The 19,644-nt window shown below is 35.4% G+C and overlaps 1 protein-coding gene across 1 annotated transcript in view; it reads left to right on the plus strand.

Moving 5' to 3' along the window:
- Positions 1 to 19,644, plus strand: part of KCNH8 (potassium voltage-gated channel subfamily H member 8) — a 393,213-nt gene that overhangs the window by 175,324 nt on the left and 198,245 nt on the right. The gene's annotated exons all lie outside the window — the stretch shown is intronic.

Consider the following 19,644-nt stretch of genomic DNA (forward strand, 5'->3'; position numbering starts at 1 on the left):
TTCTGTTATTGTTTTATAGGTCCTGTGAGATTTATGCTTTAAGAATAATCTATTTTGGTGTATTTCGAGGATTTGTTTCGAAATTTAAAGCTCCTTTTAGGAGTTCTTGTAGTGCTGGCTTTGTAGTGGTGAATTCTTTCAGCATCTTTTGTCTGTGTCTGGAAAAGACTTTATCTTTCCTTCATTTATGAAGCTTAGTTTCACTGCATACAAAATTCTTAGCTGATAATTGTTTTGTTTTAGGAGGCTAAATATTGGACCCCAAACCCTTCTTGTTTGTAAGCTTTCTGTTGAGAGATTTGCTGTTAATCTGATAGGTTTTCTTTTATAGGTTATCTGAAGCTTTTACCTCACAGCTCTTAGGATTCTTTCCCTTGTCTTCACTTTAGATAACTTGATGACTATGTGCCTAGGCAATGATCTTTTTACAATGAATTGCCTAGGTTTTCTTTGAGAATCTTGTATTTGGGTATCTAGATCTCTAGCAAGGCCAGGGAAGCTTTCCTTGATTATTCCCTCTAACATGTTTTCCAAACTTTTAGATTTCTCTTCTTCAGGAACACCAATTATTCTTAGGTTTGGTCTTTTGACATAATCCCAAACTTCTTGGGGGCTTTGTTAATTTTTTTATTCTTTTTTCTTTGTCTTTATTGGCTTGGGTTAATTCAAATGCCTTGTCTTCAAGCTCTGAAGTTCTTTCTTCTACTTGTTCAATTCCATTGCTGAGACTTTCCTGTGCATTTTGCAATTCTCTAAGTGTGTCTTTCATTTCCAGAAATCGTGATTGTTTTTTACGTTTGCTATTTCATTGGAGCTTTTTCCAGTCATATCCTGTATTTTTTTTTATTTATTTAATTGGATTTTACCTTTCTTTGGTGCGTCCATGATTGGCTTAATAATTGGCTTCTGGGCCGTGCATGGTGGCTCACACCTGTAATCCCAGCACTTTGGGAGGCCGAGGCAGGCGGATCACAAGGTCAAGAGATCGAGACCATCCTGGCTAACACGGTGAAACCCCGTCTCTACTAAAAATACAAAAAATTAGCTGGACGTGGTGGTGGGCACCTGTAGTCCCAGCTACTCAAGAGGCTGAGGCAGGAGAATGGTGTGAACCCGGGAGGCAGAGCTTGCAGTGAGCTGAGCTCGCACCACTGCACTCCAGCCTGGGCGACAGAGCAAGACTGTGTCTCAAAAAAAAATAATAATAATAAAATAAAATAATTGTCTTCTGAATTCTTTTTCTGGCAATTCAGAGGTTTTGTCTTGGTTTGGATTCATTGCTGGTGAGCTAGTTTGATGTTTTGGGGTGTTAAAGAACCTTGTTTTGTCATTTACCAGAATTGATTTTCTGATTCCTTCTCATTTGGGTAGACTATGTCACAGGGAAGATCTGGGACTCTTGATTGCTGTTCAGATTTTTTTGTCCCACAGGATGCTCCCTTGATGTGGTGCTCTTCCCTTTCCCCTAAGGATGGGGCTTCCTGAGATCCGAACTGCAATGATTGTTATTTCTCTTCCGGATCTAGCCACCCAGTGGAGCAACTGGGCTCTAGGTTGTTACTGGAGAGTGTCTGCAAAGAGTCCTGTGATGTGATTCGTCTTCAGGTCTGTCAGCCATGGATGCCATCACCTGCTCCAGTGGAGGTAGCAGGGGACTGAAGTGGACCCTGTGAAGGTTCTTGGTTGTATTTTTGTTAAGTGCACTGGTTTTATACTGGTTGGCCTTCAGCCAGGTGGTGGCATTTTCGAGAGCACATCAGCTGTAGTAGTATAGGATCAGGCAGTGGGTGGAGCCATAGAGCTCCCAAGAGATTATGTCATTTGTCTTCGGCTACCAGGGTGGGTAGAGAAAGGCCATCCAATGGGGCAGGGTTAGGTGTGTCTGAGCTCATACTTTCTTTGGGCAGGGCTTGGTGTGGCTGCTGTGGGCGATGGGAGTGTGGTTTCCAGGCAAATGGAGTTATTATAGAGACTGGGCAATTTATAAAGGAAAGAGGCTTAATTGACTCACAGTTCCACATGGCTGGGGAGGCCTCGGGAAACTTACAATCATGGCAGAAGGTAAAGAAGAAAGCAAGTACCTTCTTCACAAGGAAGCAGGAAAGAAAGAAGAGTAAAGGAGGGACTTCCAAACACATACAAAACCATCAGATCTCATGAGAACTCACTCACTATCACAGGAACAGCAAGGGGAAAACCACTCCCATGATTCAGCCACCTTCCACCAGGTCACTTCCTCAACATGTGGGGATTATATGAATTACAACTGGAGATGAGATTTGGGTGGGGACAAAGAATCAAACCTTACCATGAACGAATTCTCACTCACAGTTGCTACAAAACAATAAAATACCTAGGAATACAGCTAGCTAGGGGGGTGAAAGATCTCCACAGGGAGTACTACAAACTACTACATGAAGAAATCAGAGATCACACAATTGGAAAAACATTCCATGCTCATGGATAGGAACAATCAATGTAATTAAAATGCCCATACTGCCCAAAGCAATTTATAAATTCAGTGCTATTCCCATTAAACTACCATTGACATTCTTCACAGAACTAGAAAAAAAAAATGTTTTAAAATTCGTGTGGAACCAAAAAAGGGCCCAAACAGCCAAGGCAATTTTAAGCAAAAAGAACAAAGCTGGAGGTATCAGGCTACCTGATTTCAAACTGTACTACGGGGGTACAGTAACCAGAAGAGCATGGTACTGATGTAAGAACAGACAAATAGACCAATGGAACAGCATAGACAACTCAGAAATAAGACCACATGCTTACTTAAGATCACTAAGCTATGTGATCTTCAACAAACCTGACAAAAACAAGCAATAGGGAAAGCACTCCCTATTCAATAAATGGTGCTGGGATAACTGGCTAGCCATATGCAGAAGATTGAAACTGGACATCTTCCTTACACCATATTAAAAAATTAACTCAGGATGAATTAAAGACTTAAATGTAAAACTCAAAACCATAAAAACCCTGGAAGACATCCTAGGCAATACCATTTAGGGCATAGGCATGGGCAAAGATTTCATGATGAAGACACGAAAAGAAATTGCAGCAATGACAAATGGGACCTAATTAAACTAAAGAGCTCTACACAGCAAAAGACACTGTCAATAGAGTAGAAAGATAACCCAAAGAATGGCGGAAAATTTTTTGCAAACTATGCATCTAACAAAGGTCTAATATCCAGCATCTATAAGGAACTTAAACATATTGACAAGAAAAAACCCCATTAAAAAATGGGCAAGGGACATGAACAGACACTTCTCAAAAGAAGACATACATGTTGCCAACAGTCATGAATAAAAGCTCAACATCACTTATCATTAGAGAAATGCAAATCAAAGCCACAATGAGATAGCATCTCACAACAGTCAGAATGGCCACTGTGAAATGTCAAAAAGTAACAGATGTTGGTGATGTTATGGAGTAAAATGAATGCTAATACACTTTTGGTGGGAGTGTAAATCAGTTCAACCAGGTGGAAGACAGTTTGGCAATTCCTCAAAGACCTAAAGATAGAAATACCATTAGACCCAGCAATCACCTTACTGAGTACATACCCAAGGAACTGTAAATCATTCTATAATATTATAAAGACATGCACATGTATGTTCATTGAAGCATTATTCACAATAGCAAAAACATGGAATCAACCTAAATGTCCATCAATGATAGACTGGACAAAGAAAATGTACATATACATCACAAAATACTATGCACCCATAAAAAAGAACAAGATCATGCCTTTTGCAGGGACATTGTTGAGGCTGGAGGCCATTATTCTTAGCAAACTAATGCAGGAACACAAAACCAAATACCACATGTTCTTACTCATAAGTGGGAGCTAAATGATGAGAACTCATAGACACATAGAGTGGAACAATACACAGTGGGGCCTGTAGGAGGGTAGAGGATGGGAGGAGAGAGAAGATCCAGAAAAATAACTAAAGGATACTAGGCTTAATACCTGGATGATGAAATAATCTGCACAACAACCCGTGCCCCCCGCCTGCCATGACACATTTACCTATGTAACAAGCCTGCACATGTACCCCTGAACTTACAATGAAAGTTAAAAATATATATATATAATAAATGATTATGATTTATTTTGGAGGTAATGGTGTTGATATTAACTAGACATGACCAGAGCCAAGGCTCTGCAAAATCATGAAGTGTCTCTGGTACTTTTTAAACTCCTTTTTCTGAGTCAGGCTTAGGTAAAATCATTCCCTTCATTCTGTGCCAAATGTTGGTATTCTATTGATTGTCAACTAATTCCTGCTAAGCAGCTATTTCTTCCAGAGAGTATTTATATTTTAATAGAAGTAGCTGTTAATATCAGATATAGGCTCCAGTTTTGAATAAAGATAGAGACTAAGGTGGCACTACCCTCCTGCTATGCCTATATTTTCCTGATGACTTGTTCTCTCCATTTCAAGATCCCCAAACTCATTGTACCAATTAGTCTTTGCTGCATAGCAAATTTCCCCAAAACTTGAAAAATTGAAAACAAAAATAGTTTTTATATTTTATGATTCTGTGGGTTAGCTACGTGGTTCTTATGTTTCAAATGGTATTGGCTGGATTCATTCATGTAGCTGCTATCAGCTTGGAACTTGGCTGGGGACAGAATATTCTGAAGGACTTCATTGATATATCTGGTGTCTTAACAGGGCCCTTAACTGGGGAGGGTAGAATCACTGGGGGTCATTCCATTGTCTAAGATGTCTAGTTCTCTCTCTCTGTCTTGCTTTCTCTTCTTATTCTTTAGTTGAGCTTTGAGACTTTACATAATGGTTGGATCTCAAGAGGGCACATATGGAAGCTGCGTAAGTCCAGAAGTCACACACAGTCTTTTCTGCCATACTTTAATGGTCAAAGAAAGTCACAGGACCAGCTCAAATTCAAGGGGAGAGAAAACAACCTCTATCTATTGGTAGGAAGAAAAGCATATATGAATAAGAATGTGATGGCTAATTGCTGGCCATATTTACTTACTTAGTTACTTAGTTTTGAGACAGGTTCTCACTCTGTCACCCAGACGAGTGCAGTGGTGTGATCTAGGTTCACTGCAGTCTTCGTCTCCTAGGTTCAAGCAACTCTCCTGTCTGAGCCTCCCAAGTAGCTGGGATAACAGGCACACACAGCCATGTCTGGCTAATTTTTGTAGTTTTAGTAGAGACGGGGTTTCACCATGTTGGCTGGTCTGGTCTTGAACTCCTGACCTCAAGCAGTCTGCCAGTCTCAGCCTCCCAAAGTGCTGGGATTACAGGCCTGAGCCACCACACCTGATGTGGCCATAATTGTAGACAATCTAACCTTTTATTACACTTTCCACCTTTTTCTCCTATCTTTCCTTGTTTATTTTTCATGTCTCTCCTGACAATTTCAGTGATGTCACTGGTTTCTCAGGTTATAAGGAGTGAGTGTTGTCATCATTATTTCTAATTCAGTATGCCTAGTGGAAAAGACACAGGTTTTAGAAGCATATAGACCTCCAAATAAATGCCGGGTCTACTTATTTCTAGCAATATGACACTAAGCAAAATATGTAAGCTCTTTTACCTCAAGTCTTCTCTTCTACTAACTAATAGAGGGGACAAAACTTACCCCAAAGGGTTAATATTAGATTTATATTAATATAGTTTATGCATAGTGATTAACTGAAACTTAAGAGATGCTCAATAAGTGTTACTTTATTTCTTCCTGTTTCTACATGTCTCTCTCTCTGTCTCATTTTTTTTCTGTCCTATTACTTTTCCTAGAAGAAAAACATTTTTGAAAATTTCTAACCACTGTTTATAACAAACATATTTGTCTTAAACTTACTGATAATATTCAAAAAATGCTTCAAGATTTATTAAGCATTTTGACAATTACTGTTCTCCTATGCTGGATGCCTTATTCTGTCCTGAGTTTGCCATGTTATTGCTACTACTAAGCCTTGGCTCATACTTTCCTTTTGCCAAATAAACTATCATTCCTAAATCCATATGAAATTTTTTCTTTTTCAGAAGCATTGTCTAATGTTTCTGATGCTTATTAATAGTATTTGTAACCTTGTATTTTAATCTATTTGTTTCCAAACCGTTTCCATCAGTTTTATGCTCCATGATGAATTTGTGGGTCTTTTAAACCATGTATCCCCCACTACTCACTTTAAATTTCACACACTGTAAATAGAACTAAACAATTGGCAACTTTTCAATAACAACATGTTGAATTGCACAACCAGAGGAGCAATAAAAATTTGCTTTTGGGGCCATTTTATCTATGAAAGATTCCAGAGACAGCGTTAGTCAATGTCTTCATAAATTCCGTGGAAAAAAATATATAAATAGAAAGTAATAGCAATGATTAGGGACAATTGAGTGATTGCAATTTTTGAAAAGAAAAAATTGAGAAAAACACATTATCTTTCTTGATTCATACATTATTTTGTGTGATTAGAATTTCCATAAAAGAAACTCCTAACCAATATTTGACTAAGCATTAGAATAAAATAGTGAATAAAAGAATCCTATTTCTGTCATATTATTATACTTGCTATAGATACAATATGCAGGGACTTTTTTTCTTTTGGTGGGTGTTGCTGGATGATTTCTTTATTTATGTCCTTGATAAATACTGTCAGAAATATGTTCTAAAAAGTAAATAACCAAAGGATAGTTCTTACCAATCCATTAGAGATTTTATAGCTAGCACCATTTGTTTGGTCTTTCTGCTTCTAAAACCTTTCTTTAATAAATACATCACTACAAATCCAAAAGCAGAAGTCAGATAACATCTTCCTCATCTAGATAACCCCAATATTTCTTTTAAGAGTTAGGATTCCAATGTGCCATAACCAGAAGGGCATTCCGAGGCTTCCCCCACATTTCCTCTGTTTATGGAGACAGCTGTTTCACTAACTTGCAGCTCTTGTAAATGCTTTGAAAGCTGATCACATACTATATTCTTGACTTAATACTTTGGTAAGCCTGGATATATATCTTTCTATAAACCTCACCTAATCTTTGATGTTACTGTAACTTTATCTTTGCTTGGAAAGCACACTCAGAAGGCTTCATCACCAAGATTTTGGGAGAGTAAAGCTAAGTGTAGTTGATGCAACATTGTAGAAACAGCATAGGAACAATAAGAACAATAGGTAAAGCTATAATTATGGCTTATATTTAGAAATGACCACATTTGATATTTTAGGATATTTTTCTAGGTTTTTTTCCTTTCGTTTTATTCTCTTCTAGTTTCGACATTTTATGATAGATTTGCTCTCTAGAAGGGAACGTCTTTCTTTAGGACGGTAAAACTTTGGTCTTAGCATTCACTTTTGCTATTCCGATCTACAACTGGAAGATACATAAAAGTGCTTTGCATTGCAAATTTGGGATCACTTCAAAAATCCCATGGTTGATGTTAGGGATAGCACTAAGCATTTCAATTCCAGGAGAATAAAAGAAATTCCGATTTGAAATGAATTCCTCATTTGGAGGGAAAAAAAGCATGCATTCTGGCACAACAAGATCAAATTATGGAATACACAAGTGGCTCCTTCCCATGTGCAGTCCCTGTCCCCCGTCCAGTCCTCTGCACACCCGAACTGTTTCTGATTGGCTTTTAGCTTTTTTTTTTTCCTTCTAACACTTGTATTTGGAAACTCTTCTGTGATTTTGAGAAGTATGCTTTTGAGTATTTAATGAAGTTTTTTTCTAAAAGTAGAAACAAAAAGGATTAAATTCTTTAGCCTATTATGCAAGATCTCTAATAAATTTTGCTGAAAGTTTACTCTCAATTTTGTCTCCCGCAGCATCCATTACACACCACCACACATAATGTATGTAATATTTTTCTCAAATGATGTTCTAACATATTTTTGTTCAAGCATTCTCAGTCTAGAATTCTCTTTCTTCCATAAGCTTGGCCAAAAGTATGTTTTCTAGTCTCAGACCAGAGGCCAGTTTCTCTATTGATTTTTTCATTGTTCTTATTCTCCCTTATAAACGTCTTCCTTATATTCCACAAATACTTCCATTTAGTGCTCATATGTACCACCATATCCTCAATTACGTCTATTTTTCCAACCATATATGATCTAGACGAAGTCAGAAATTGTTCATATGAGCTTGATGTCTCACAGTATCTTCCTTGTAACTGATTGGGTTATAAGAAGACAATGAATTTCCAGCACCTATTGTGAAACTGTTGTGGGAGTCATATTTATTTTTGACATTTAAGTTGAATTGAAGTTATTTTAATATTGGGAGCATCAAGTTATCCTGAAATTGTGCCATTTGGGGGCATTACAAACACAAGATTTGGGAAATACTATCAGGAAGTTAATGCAAGGAGTAGGAAAACCAAAATATTCCTTTTATTCTTAACCATTAATAGGGTAATTTTTGGTTTTGTTTTGGTATCATATAGTACAAACATAGGAGGGTCTTCCCATAGTCAGGACTTCCTAGGCAAATGTTACGATATTTTTGTAAGGAGGAAAATTCTCATTTCCTCATAACTTATTTAACTTTAGAGGATCACCTATAGGCAAAGGATAATCATGTATTGTGAGATGCCTAGTTTTTTGAACTACCTTTCAAAGCTAAATTCCATCAAACATTTTCTCATTTTTTTCTTAAAATGTCATGTTCTCTACTGAAGAAGTAAGATTCAAAATTGCAGTATCTGCCATCTTCCCAGAACGACATAAATCTCCAACCAATGATACCAAATAATAATCAGTTCACTGTAGGCAGACTATTTCTTACAAGGTAGTATAAAGTTTTTCAAAAATCAAAATTCATACTTTGTATCATTTTCTAATACTGGGGGGAAGTTTTTTTGAGATTTTTTCTTATAATCTAAGTTTCTGGCTTTCTGATGTTGGTAACAATAATAGCTACATGTTGACTTTGAGAAGATTTAGATTTTGAGATGGACTTCTTTCTTTAATTATTTTTATTTATTTATTTATTTATTGTTGTTATTATTATTATTATTTTGAGATGGAGTCTTGCTCTGTCGCCAGGCTGGAGTGCAATGGTGCAATCTCGGCTCACTGCAACCTCCGCCTCCCAGGTTCAGGTGATTCTCCTGCCTCAGCCTCCAGAGTAGCTGGGCCTACAGGTGTGTGTCACCACGCCTGGCTAATTTTTTGTATTTTTAGTGGAGACGAGGTTTCACCATCTTGGCCAGGATGATCTCGATCTCTTGACCTCATGATCTGCCTGCCTCGGCCTCCCAAAGTGCTGGGATTACAGACGTGAGCCACCGTTCCCAGCCAATTAATTTTAATTTTTATGGGTACATCATAGATGTAGGTATTTATGGGATGCATAAGATATTTTGGTACAGGCATACAATGCATAATAGTCACATCAGGGTAAATGGAGTATCCATCCCCTCAAGCATTTATCATTTCTTTGTGTTACAAACATTCCAATTATACCCTTTTAGTTATTGTAAAATGTATAATAAATTACTGATTGTAATCACTGTTGTGCTATCACATACTAGCTCCTATTTATTCTATCTAACTATATTTGTGTACCACGGTGAGTCTTCTATCATGATGAAACTAACTGTAAGTCAAATACAATGAAATACCCAGTCTCTGAACTGTTTTACTTGTGAAGATCCATACTCAAAATGGCCAATATCAGAATATTTGGTAGGAGAAGTTTTTTTAAGTATTAGTACTTTAAGGATGTATATATCACCTATTTTTGCATTACGTTAGTTTTTTTTTTTTTTTCACATACACTTCACGTGTGTGAACTAAACTGACTCAAGATTTCAGGCCTACTTCCTTAGATTGGGCAGTTTCAGGTTCACTTACAGTCCTCCAGCCCAGCAATAAACATTGCTTTGCTTTTGTTAAAAATTCTATCACTACAAAAATCTCCCTCTTGCTACTCTTTTACAGTCATACCAACCCCATCACCCTCTACCATCCCTAACCCTACTACTGCTAGTCTGTTCTCCATCTACAACATTTAGAGAATGCTATAATGGAATAATGCAATGTGTAACCTCTTGAGATTAGCTTTTTCCACTGGACATAATGCCCTGGAGATCAATTCAAGTTGCTGCCTACATCCATTGTTTATTCTTTTTTAAGTCTGAATTGCATTTCATGGTATAGATAGACCAGTTTACTTAACAATTGTGCACAGGGCTTCATGAGGACATGCTTTCATTTATCTGGGATAATTGCCCAACAATGCAATTGCTCACTTATATGTTAAGTATACGTTTAAGGCTTTTTTCTTCAAGAAATTCCCAACCTATTTTTTAGATTGACTGTTTTTCTTTTTATTTTTTTTCTTTTGTTTTGAGACAGAGTCTCCCTCTGTCCCCTAGGCTGAGACAGTGGCACGATCTCGGCTCACTGCAACTTCTGCCCTCCAGGTTCAAGCGATTCTCATGCCTCAGCCTCCTGAGTAGCTGGGATTACAGGTACACACCACCACACCCAGCTAATTTTTGTATTTTCAGTAGAGACGGGGTTTCATCATGTTGAACAGGCTGGTCTTGAACTCCTGACCTCAAGTGATCCGCCCGCCTTGGCCTCCCAAAGTGCTGGGATTACAAGTGTGAGCCATTGAGCCCGGCATAGAGTGACTGTTTTACTTCACATTTCCACCAGCAATGTGTGAGAGATCCAGTTTCTGCACATCTTCACCAGAATTTGATACTGTAACTATTTTTTATTTTAGCTGTTGTGTATTGATATCTCATATGGTGTCTATTGATATCTCATTGTAGTCTCAATTTGCATGCCCCTAATGGTTAGTGTTTTTAAACATCTTTTCATGTGGTTATTTGCTATTCTTATATCCTCTAGTGAAATGTCTTTTGCTTATTTTCTAATTGGATTGTTTGGTTTTCTTATTGTTGAGTATTCAGAGTTCTTTATATATTCTACATCTAAGTCCTTTGTCAGATTAGTGGTTTAGAAATATTTTTCCCAGTATGTAATTTGTACTATAAATGTGCTAATTTGAAGCTTCCATATACTATTAAAATTTAACAGTAACCGTGCAATTGTTTTGAACCTAAATCAACAAAAGATTTTTTGTTTAGAATTGCAAATGCATGGTAAGAATACAAAGCTGACCAAATGTAGTTGGATTTATTATTGTTTTTAAAATTCTGCAGACAACACTTCCCCTGTTGCCTACACAGGTTTGGAGTGCTTCCCCTGCCCTGACCCTGGCAGTATGCTATTGCTCTTGCTAGACCTAGAGATTAGCAGGTTTTTGTAACACTCTCATAGTAACAAAATTAACAATAGACTGTTGTACAATTCAATACGTGGAAAATGATAAAATATACAATCCATATACTTTTCTTTAAAAAATGACAATGTATTCCAGCCAACAGAAACGATTCAAAATTGTAAACTTAAGAATGTGGAAGATATAAATTTGTGTCTTTCCTTAACAAATTTGGACCAGTTATATATTAATCCAGAAGGATTCTTCAGTTCACAGTGTAAACAACACCCTTCATCAATTCTCTACATGATTCCTCTTTCACTTGTAGTCATTTTTGTGTATCAGCAAGTAGTTTTTCTGGGGCACATTTTTTTCCCCCACAGTTCATACAGGAAATTTTTTTTAAGCAGCACTTTTGGGATACAAGTTTATATAAAGGAATAAAAGGAAGAAGAGTGGGCAGAGGGACAAACTGGGCTGCAATGCAGTTATAAGATATTTGCTGACTCCATGTTCACCAGCAGCTAAAACTGGGTGCTTTGCAGAGTTGTCTCGAATTGGGCAGAGGCCCCTCATTACAGTCCCGTATGGACCGTCATTGAATGCAGGATGTTCTGGGAAGAGTCACTCACTTCACCTGAGGGAAATTCATAAGTGGACAGGCCTAAGAGGTGATGGTTCTGGACAGGTACACTCCCAGCAGCTGTAGACTCCAGGCTTTTAGTCCTGAGCAGGCATCTGGCCAGTGTAGCATAACATGCACTACAACTCAGCAAGCAGAACCTGTCTTTTTATTTCCCATCACAAAAGCAAAGCTTCAGGAGGTCGAGGCTATAGCTTGCGATGATTGCACCTATGAATAGCCACTGGACTCCAGCCTGGGCCATACAGCAAAACCTCATCTTTAAAAAACAAAACAAAGCAGGGCTTAATTTGTGGCCATTTGCATTTCAAACCTTTTAATAATGATTACATATATATATGATGTATATATTCAAAATTTATATTGAATAAACTGAGTCACAGGCTTTTTTTTAATTGAGCAAAACTAAAAGTCCAGTCTCATGTTCATTGGCAGATATTTTCCCCTTAAATCCTCTTTATATCTAGGATCTATAATTATTCCTGTGTTAATTATGTTTAAGATTAGTTTATATGAGGTCAGTGATGTTAAAAAAAAAAAAAAGAAAGCCTAGAACAAAGCCAAAAAATAAATTCACCAAAATGTTAAATTATTACTGGAAGATGGTATTATGAAAGAGATTCATTTCCTGCTTTACACTGTTTTTCACTTCTAAATTTAGTAAAATGCACATGTATTATTTTTCATATTCAAGGAAGAAATGTGTATATACTATTTAATTGTAGATGAGCTTATAAAAAATAAATGCAATAAAAATTTGGAAGGAAATGCATGAAATTCTTGATATTGAAGCCAATCAGGCGTTTTCTTTTTTATTTTTCTGTATCTCCCAATTTTCCATAATGAGTTAAAATTACCTTCATTCTCTCTCTCTAAAATATATATAATTTTTAGATTTTAGCCTTTTTATAAGTTACAAAAACTGCCACCCCTCTAAATAAGGCTGTTCCCTTAGTTACTGTTGAGTATTTTTAAAGAAGAGTCCTTCTATTGCTTATTATAAAGACCTTTTTAAAAAACACAAATGTTTACTGAGTTATATGTAAAATTTGGTATTTACAGAGATGGTCATGTGTTTTTTTTTTATTTACAGATCTGCTGAATTATATTGATTCCCTAAAAGGGAACCACCCTTAGCATAAATGCTACATGAGATTGATATATTTTTCTTTTACTGTACTTCTATATTCAGTTTACTAATGTTTTATTTAGGATTTTTGCATCTATAAGTGAAAGTAGTATATATGTGTGTATATATATATGTGTGTGTATATATATATATATATATATATATATATACTTTTTATACTCATCTAGTTTTGGTACCAAGTTTTCCAGAGTTGTAGATGTATTCAGAAATTTTTTGGCTCTTTTATTCTCTGAAGTTGTCAAAAGAATTATTTGTTCCTTTAAAGCTTGATAACCTTGACTTTAACACCCTCTGAAATAGGCCTCAGAGAGGGGTGGTAAGTGACATGAGATGGTCTCTTTCTCTGCTTCTTTCCACATTACTGGTCTATTCAAAATTTTTACTACTTTTTGGAACTATTTTGGTAATTGACTCCTGCCCTCAAAGTATTCATTAAATCTAAAAATAGAACTATGAAAATACAATTTTCTACAAAGTAATTTTATAATTTTTAAAGTCTTCCAAATTCATGATCTTGTTTTCATTCTGAATATTATTTGTGTTGGTCTTATTTTTTTTCCTTGAATACAGTTGCCAAAAGTTTAATTCTCTTATCTTCTTTCCATTTAATTGGCCACCTTTTAGAAAAAATGTTGTTTTCTGCTTCATTTATTTTTTTGTTTCTATAACCTAGTTTACTCTTTTTTGTTGTTTTCCTATTAAATTACTATATCTATTTGGTATCTTAAAGTTCTACATATTTAACATTTTAAATATATAGTTTGTTTCATGTATTAGATATTTTTATATCATATATTTTGTAATAGATACATTTTAGGTATTAATTTTTCTCTCATTCATCTGATTACATCCATTGAGTTTGGATATCAAATATGCCTATTAACATTATTTCTTTTTAAAAACAGTCTTTTATTTCCAAAAGTCTACAAATTTACTAATTTCTCTTAATATAAAAAAATATACAAAAATTTAGTAAATCAAAATAGAGTTTGAGCCATTATATGGAGAATTGTTTTCATACACATGACTTCTATTTTTTGGAATATTTTTGAAATTGCCTTTGCAGAACAAAATCAACTGTTATGAATGTTCCATGAGCATATGAAAAGAAGAGAAGTTCTTTCTTTGGTAGATACCATAGATATTCATTAATTATAGATAATTATTAACATTAACATTATTAATGTATTAACATTAATAACATGTAAATCAATGTATTAAAATTCCCTATAATTTTATTTATTTTTTGCCACCACAGCTATCAATTTCTGAGACAGATGAAGTTACTTCACTGTGATTTTGGATTTTCAGATTTCCTGTGTTTTTAACGTTTTTCAATGCTATATAATTTAGAACATAAAAATTTATAACTTTATTGTAATTTTTTAAAAAGGACTTTTCCTTTGCATCTTGAACTATAAGTTTCTGCATTGATATTTAAATGAGAACAAGTGCTCTATTTTTTTAAAAACCATGTTATAAAAGTAGTTTACAATGTAAAAGTAGGGATATGAGAGAAAGTGGAAAGGAAATAAAAACTAAAATGACAACTGGAGAGAGAGTATATTTCAGCGTATGTCCTTTTTAGTGCAAGAAAGAGAGCAAAATAATAGAAGACCCTGTCTAGCAGAGAAAATAACTCCTGCCTAGGAGAGATCCATTTTGACCCAACATGATAACACAGATAAGTAAAAAAATCGGACAGGCTCACAGCTCAATGATCTATTATTTACTATGTTGAGTTGGAAAGAACATGCGATTTCAAGCAAGTTCATTCAAATATCAGCCCTCCCACTTACTGTGTGAATTTGGACAAGTACACAACTTTGATGATCTTTAGGTTTGTTTTATGCTTTTTTTCCCCCTTTCAGTTAATGGAAAAACTAATGCCTAACAAAGTGAGGATTAAAAAAGAAGCAAGACAAAGTTCCTGGCATAATGCCTAGAACATGATGGAGGTTAAGGGAATATTGCTAATACATGATGTTTTGTTCAGAAGTCCTAACTCAGTGGAGTCTAATCATAACTTTAATTTTTTTCCTGGAAATTTTCATCTCTCAGTGTTGCTTAGTAACTAAAATGGCTTATTAAATTATCCTGCTTACTGACCACTACCTCCTCCTCTTGTATTTTACTCATTTACCTTCATTGACCTGATGGCAATTGAAATCTTCACCTTTTTCATCACTGAAAGAAAAAGGGAGGGCCTAGATTTTCTCCTTTTACTCCGAACACTCTTACTAGATAATTTCATAATCAACTAAGTGACAAAGCCAGCAACTTTTATCTCTGTACGTATTTCAAATGTGCCAGCTTTGCTCCATGTCTACTGCTAGCTACCACTTTAGTCTAAGCCTTACACCATGTTTTTACTGATCTACTAAAACAGGCTCCTGAGTAATCTCCTATCAACTTCTGTTGTCTCTTTCTAATAAAATCACACATTACAAGTCAATTTCTTCTTTTGAAAACTCAAATGTTCTCATGTCATTTGAAAGTTTAAAATCTTGCTGTTGCTTCATGTGCTCCAGCACTGTAGCTTGCTAATCTGTGCTCTGTTATAGGAAACAAGAAGAGGGTGAGGGAGACAGAAAAAAAAATACACACACACACACGCAGAGAGAGAGAGAGAGAGGGGAGAAAGAGGGAGTTATTCTTCTTATTCCAGTCGCTACAAATATATATTTTAGGCTTTAAAAAATAATTTAGGCTTTTTTATTTGTTTGTTTCCTAATACTTTTATCACTGCACTTATAGTCAAGAGCAAAAATTCTAGTGTGGCTTCAAAGGCGCTGGATGAGCTGTCTGACTTCTGCCTACCTTCTAGTTTCCCTTTTTACCTCTCTTCCTTCCTTTCATCATATACTAACTCTTCTGGACTTTCGTCAGTTCTTCAAAGATGCTGAACTCCTTTCTGCCTGAGATCCTCACACCTTGTCTTTGCTCCTCGACCCTATCTTATTAACAACTATTGATTCTTCAGATTTTAGCCCTCAGTCATCCATATCAAGCAGTTTGTTCCCTACTACCACCACCACTACCACCACCACTCTGTATAATTTTATCAGGTTTCACTGTTAAATGGTTTGATATCACTTTATTATTGTCCTTTTTGTGGTGAAATAATTTTACATTAAAAATATATATGAAGCATAAAATATTATTACAAATCATTATATACCCCCAATCCAGTTTAAGAAATACAGCTGTACTAATACCATTTAGTAAGGCACGGTGGTCAACTGGAGATTCTATTTTCTAGCCTCTTGTGCAGCTGGTTGTAGTCATGTGATTACATACAGTTTTACAGCAGTTGTACATTTCTCTAAACAATATATTATTTAGTTTTATGTGTCTGTGAATATTGTTAAAATGTTGCCATGTTTTCTATGATCTTTCATTTTTTGCTTTTGTACTCAATATTATGTTTTTGAGATATTTCTGTTAATAGGAAGACACTGTTTCATTCATTTCCCATTTATTTCCTATGTAAGTTCAGTTTAATGGAATTATGATATTCTAGGTCATTACTATGCCTGTATGCATTGTTTTATATGTGGACATTTGGCTTATTTCTAGTTATACATACACAGACACCCATATGTTATGTATATATGTACATACTGATGTGTTTGTGGTTTATGTAGATATGCAGATTAGAAATATTGCTGTCAGGAATATTACAGTAAAGTAGAAGGATTTTCAACCCAATCTTGCATGAGGGTTCAATTGTGACTAAATATTTTCACAGAAAACTTTTTTTCTTCCATTTAGAGTCAAGACTAACACAGATTATTCTTTGACACTTCCCTTTGAGGGGACCTTTTCTAAGATGATAAAATTGCAATTATTTGATTTGGAAAATCTGTTATTAATTAGATATCTCACTGAGAAGGGAATTGGCTTATTGACTGTTGTAAATATCTAATCCGGTTCATTTTGTAGTTAGCGTTGTAATTCCACTTGACATTTTGAAGCCAATTGATATTGTATAAGCAGCCTGTTGGCCATACCTACGAAATTTCTGTAGAGATTGTCTGAAAACTCTGGCTGTTTTCAAGTTTAAATATATTTAAAATTACTCCTTGCTGGAGTAATAATTACATTTTCAAATGTAGTTTACAAAGATTCTGTGTAAGTCAAAAAATTTAACACACGAAGATATGATCTTAACTTTTCTCAGTAACAATGAAATGTGCTTTGTTCAGCCACAAGTTTTTAAAAAGTGTCCTTTTTGATATTATTCTGAGTGTTTTAAAATCTACTTTTAGTGATTCAAGTCTATAGTCATGTAGCAAATTTTATTTTCAATATTCTTTCAAGTATGTAGCAAAGGTGAATGCTTTTTTTAAAAGTAACATTCAGTTAGACTTTTGTGGTGAATTAAACACCCCATTTGCTGGTCATTAAAGCATCCCAGAGTGGTGTGGGAATTGTGGAGGTGGGGGTAATTAAAGTCCGTGAAAGACTTGGAGTGAAGTCTCAGATGGGCAGGAATTATAATACCTGTTACTCTATGTGAAAGTCGATAAAAAGCAGCAGTCCCGAACACTGATTGAAGTCACTCAGAGACTTGGTTCTGTGTGTGGAAAGAAGAGGGACTCAAGACCTATCTGACTTCACATAATGACTCTACTCCTGTTACTAGATGTGTGACCATCTAATGTGTTATTAGACCTTCAGTTTTCTCGTCTGTAAATGGAGAATAATAATACTTATTTCATAGGATATTTATGAGGATCAATTTTAATAATAAATTTGGAAGATCTAGAACAGAGCCTGGCGCACAGTAGGCATCAACAACAGTCATATGGCTTCCATGACATAGCAACTAAACCAAATTATTTTTATGAAGGGGAGATATCAAAGAGCTTTTATAATAGTAGAGAGATTTTATGATGAAGCTTAAATAGATTTTAATGTTTTTGTATTTTGCAATAATTGTGACATAGATTCAATTTATTTAGGATGAAATTGTATGCTGACCATTTGATCAAATAATGACTAAATATTTCTTAATGTAACATAACCACTTTATTTATTTTTCTTGAACAGTAGCCCTTTAGAAAGAAAATAATATAGCTAGATCCTTACTTTTTGTTACTAAAATATAGTGCAATTGGATTAAAAATTTTAATGTTAAAACTTTTTAAAGTAAGGGCAAAGTATATTGGAAGAAACTTGCATATATTTTTGTGTGACAACAGTTTGGCTATGCAGGGCATAATGTCTAGACACCAGAAATAGAGGGATACGTCTGACTAAAACCAGTGGCAAATCCATACAGGTCTGCAGCAAACTCAGTGCTTGCCTTCTTGGAGGAAAGAATTCAGCCAAGGGGCTGAAGTAGGTTTAAGGCAGAGGGAGAGACCAAGGCAAGTTTTAAGATTGAGAGTTTATTAAAATGTTTTAGAGCAGGAATGAAAGGAAGCAATGTACACTTGGAAGTGGACCAAGCATGTGACTTGAGAGATCCAAGTTCCCTGTTCGGCCCTTGACTTGGGGTTTTACACATTGGAATGGTTCTAGGGTTTCCAGTTCTCTTTTCTTGATTCCTCTTTTGAGGTAGGCTGTCCACATGCACAGTGGCCTGCCAGCACTAGGGAGGGGCTGCATGCACAGTGTGTTTACTGAAGCTGTGCACATGTTCACTTGAGGTGCTTTCCCTTACCAGTAGTGCATTGCCAGAGGAAGGTTATATACTGGTTAAACTCCACCATTTTGCCTCTTAGTGTGCATGCTTGAGCCCACTCGTTCAACGCCTAAGATCACCAGCTCAGGTGTTTTCTATCTATCAGGAGACTATCTTTCGCTAGCACTGGCTGTGGCCAATTATCATTTCAGAGAGACGGTTTAGCCACCACCAGACCATCAACTAATGTTTGCTTGACATTTCTGGGGAGGTGGTCCTCTCCTGCACTGTTCATGTCTGACTAACTACCTACTCTAACATGACAACAGATACTTTAAAATTTGTAAACTGCATAAACAAATTCCAAAGTCAAGCAACAAATTGGGAACATTTTTGGTGGCACATATGATGAGAAAATGGCCATTACTCTCGTATACAAAGAGCTATTGCAAATAAATTTAAAAACACTACTTTGATTCTAAAATTGACAAAAATGAATAGACCAGAAAAATCAATACAAATGAACAATAAATATTTAAAGCATGCTCATCCACACTCATGATTTTTATAATATAAATTAATATGGCATTTTTCAACTATCCAAATATTGGCCAATATTCATTTGATACTTCATAGTTTTGGCATGTGTGTGGTGAAGCAGGCACATCTATTCACTTGCTGGTACTGTAAATTGCTAGAATGAAATTTGGAATATGTATACCAAAATTTAAAATGTACATACCACTGCCAGTAATTTATTTACTGAATAAACTCAAAACTGTATGCATTTAAGAATTTTCTTTGCAGGATTGGCCACACAGATTTTGACAAAAAATCTTAGATAAATCTGAATCTTCATGACAGTGAAATAGTAAAATTAATAAGGTTAGTTATAATCTTAACATAGTATGCTATTAGCCATTTAAAAAATAGGAGAGAACTATAATATGCAAATATGGAATGATTTACAAGTATTTTAATG

This window comes from Gorilla gorilla, chromosome 2 (assembly GCF_029281585.2).
Source record: "Gorilla gorilla gorilla isolate KB3781 chromosome 2, NHGRI_mGorGor1-v2.1_pri, whole genome shotgun sequence".
NCBI classification, from domain to species: Eukaryota; Metazoa; Chordata; class Mammalia; order Primates; family Hominidae; genus Gorilla; species Gorilla gorilla.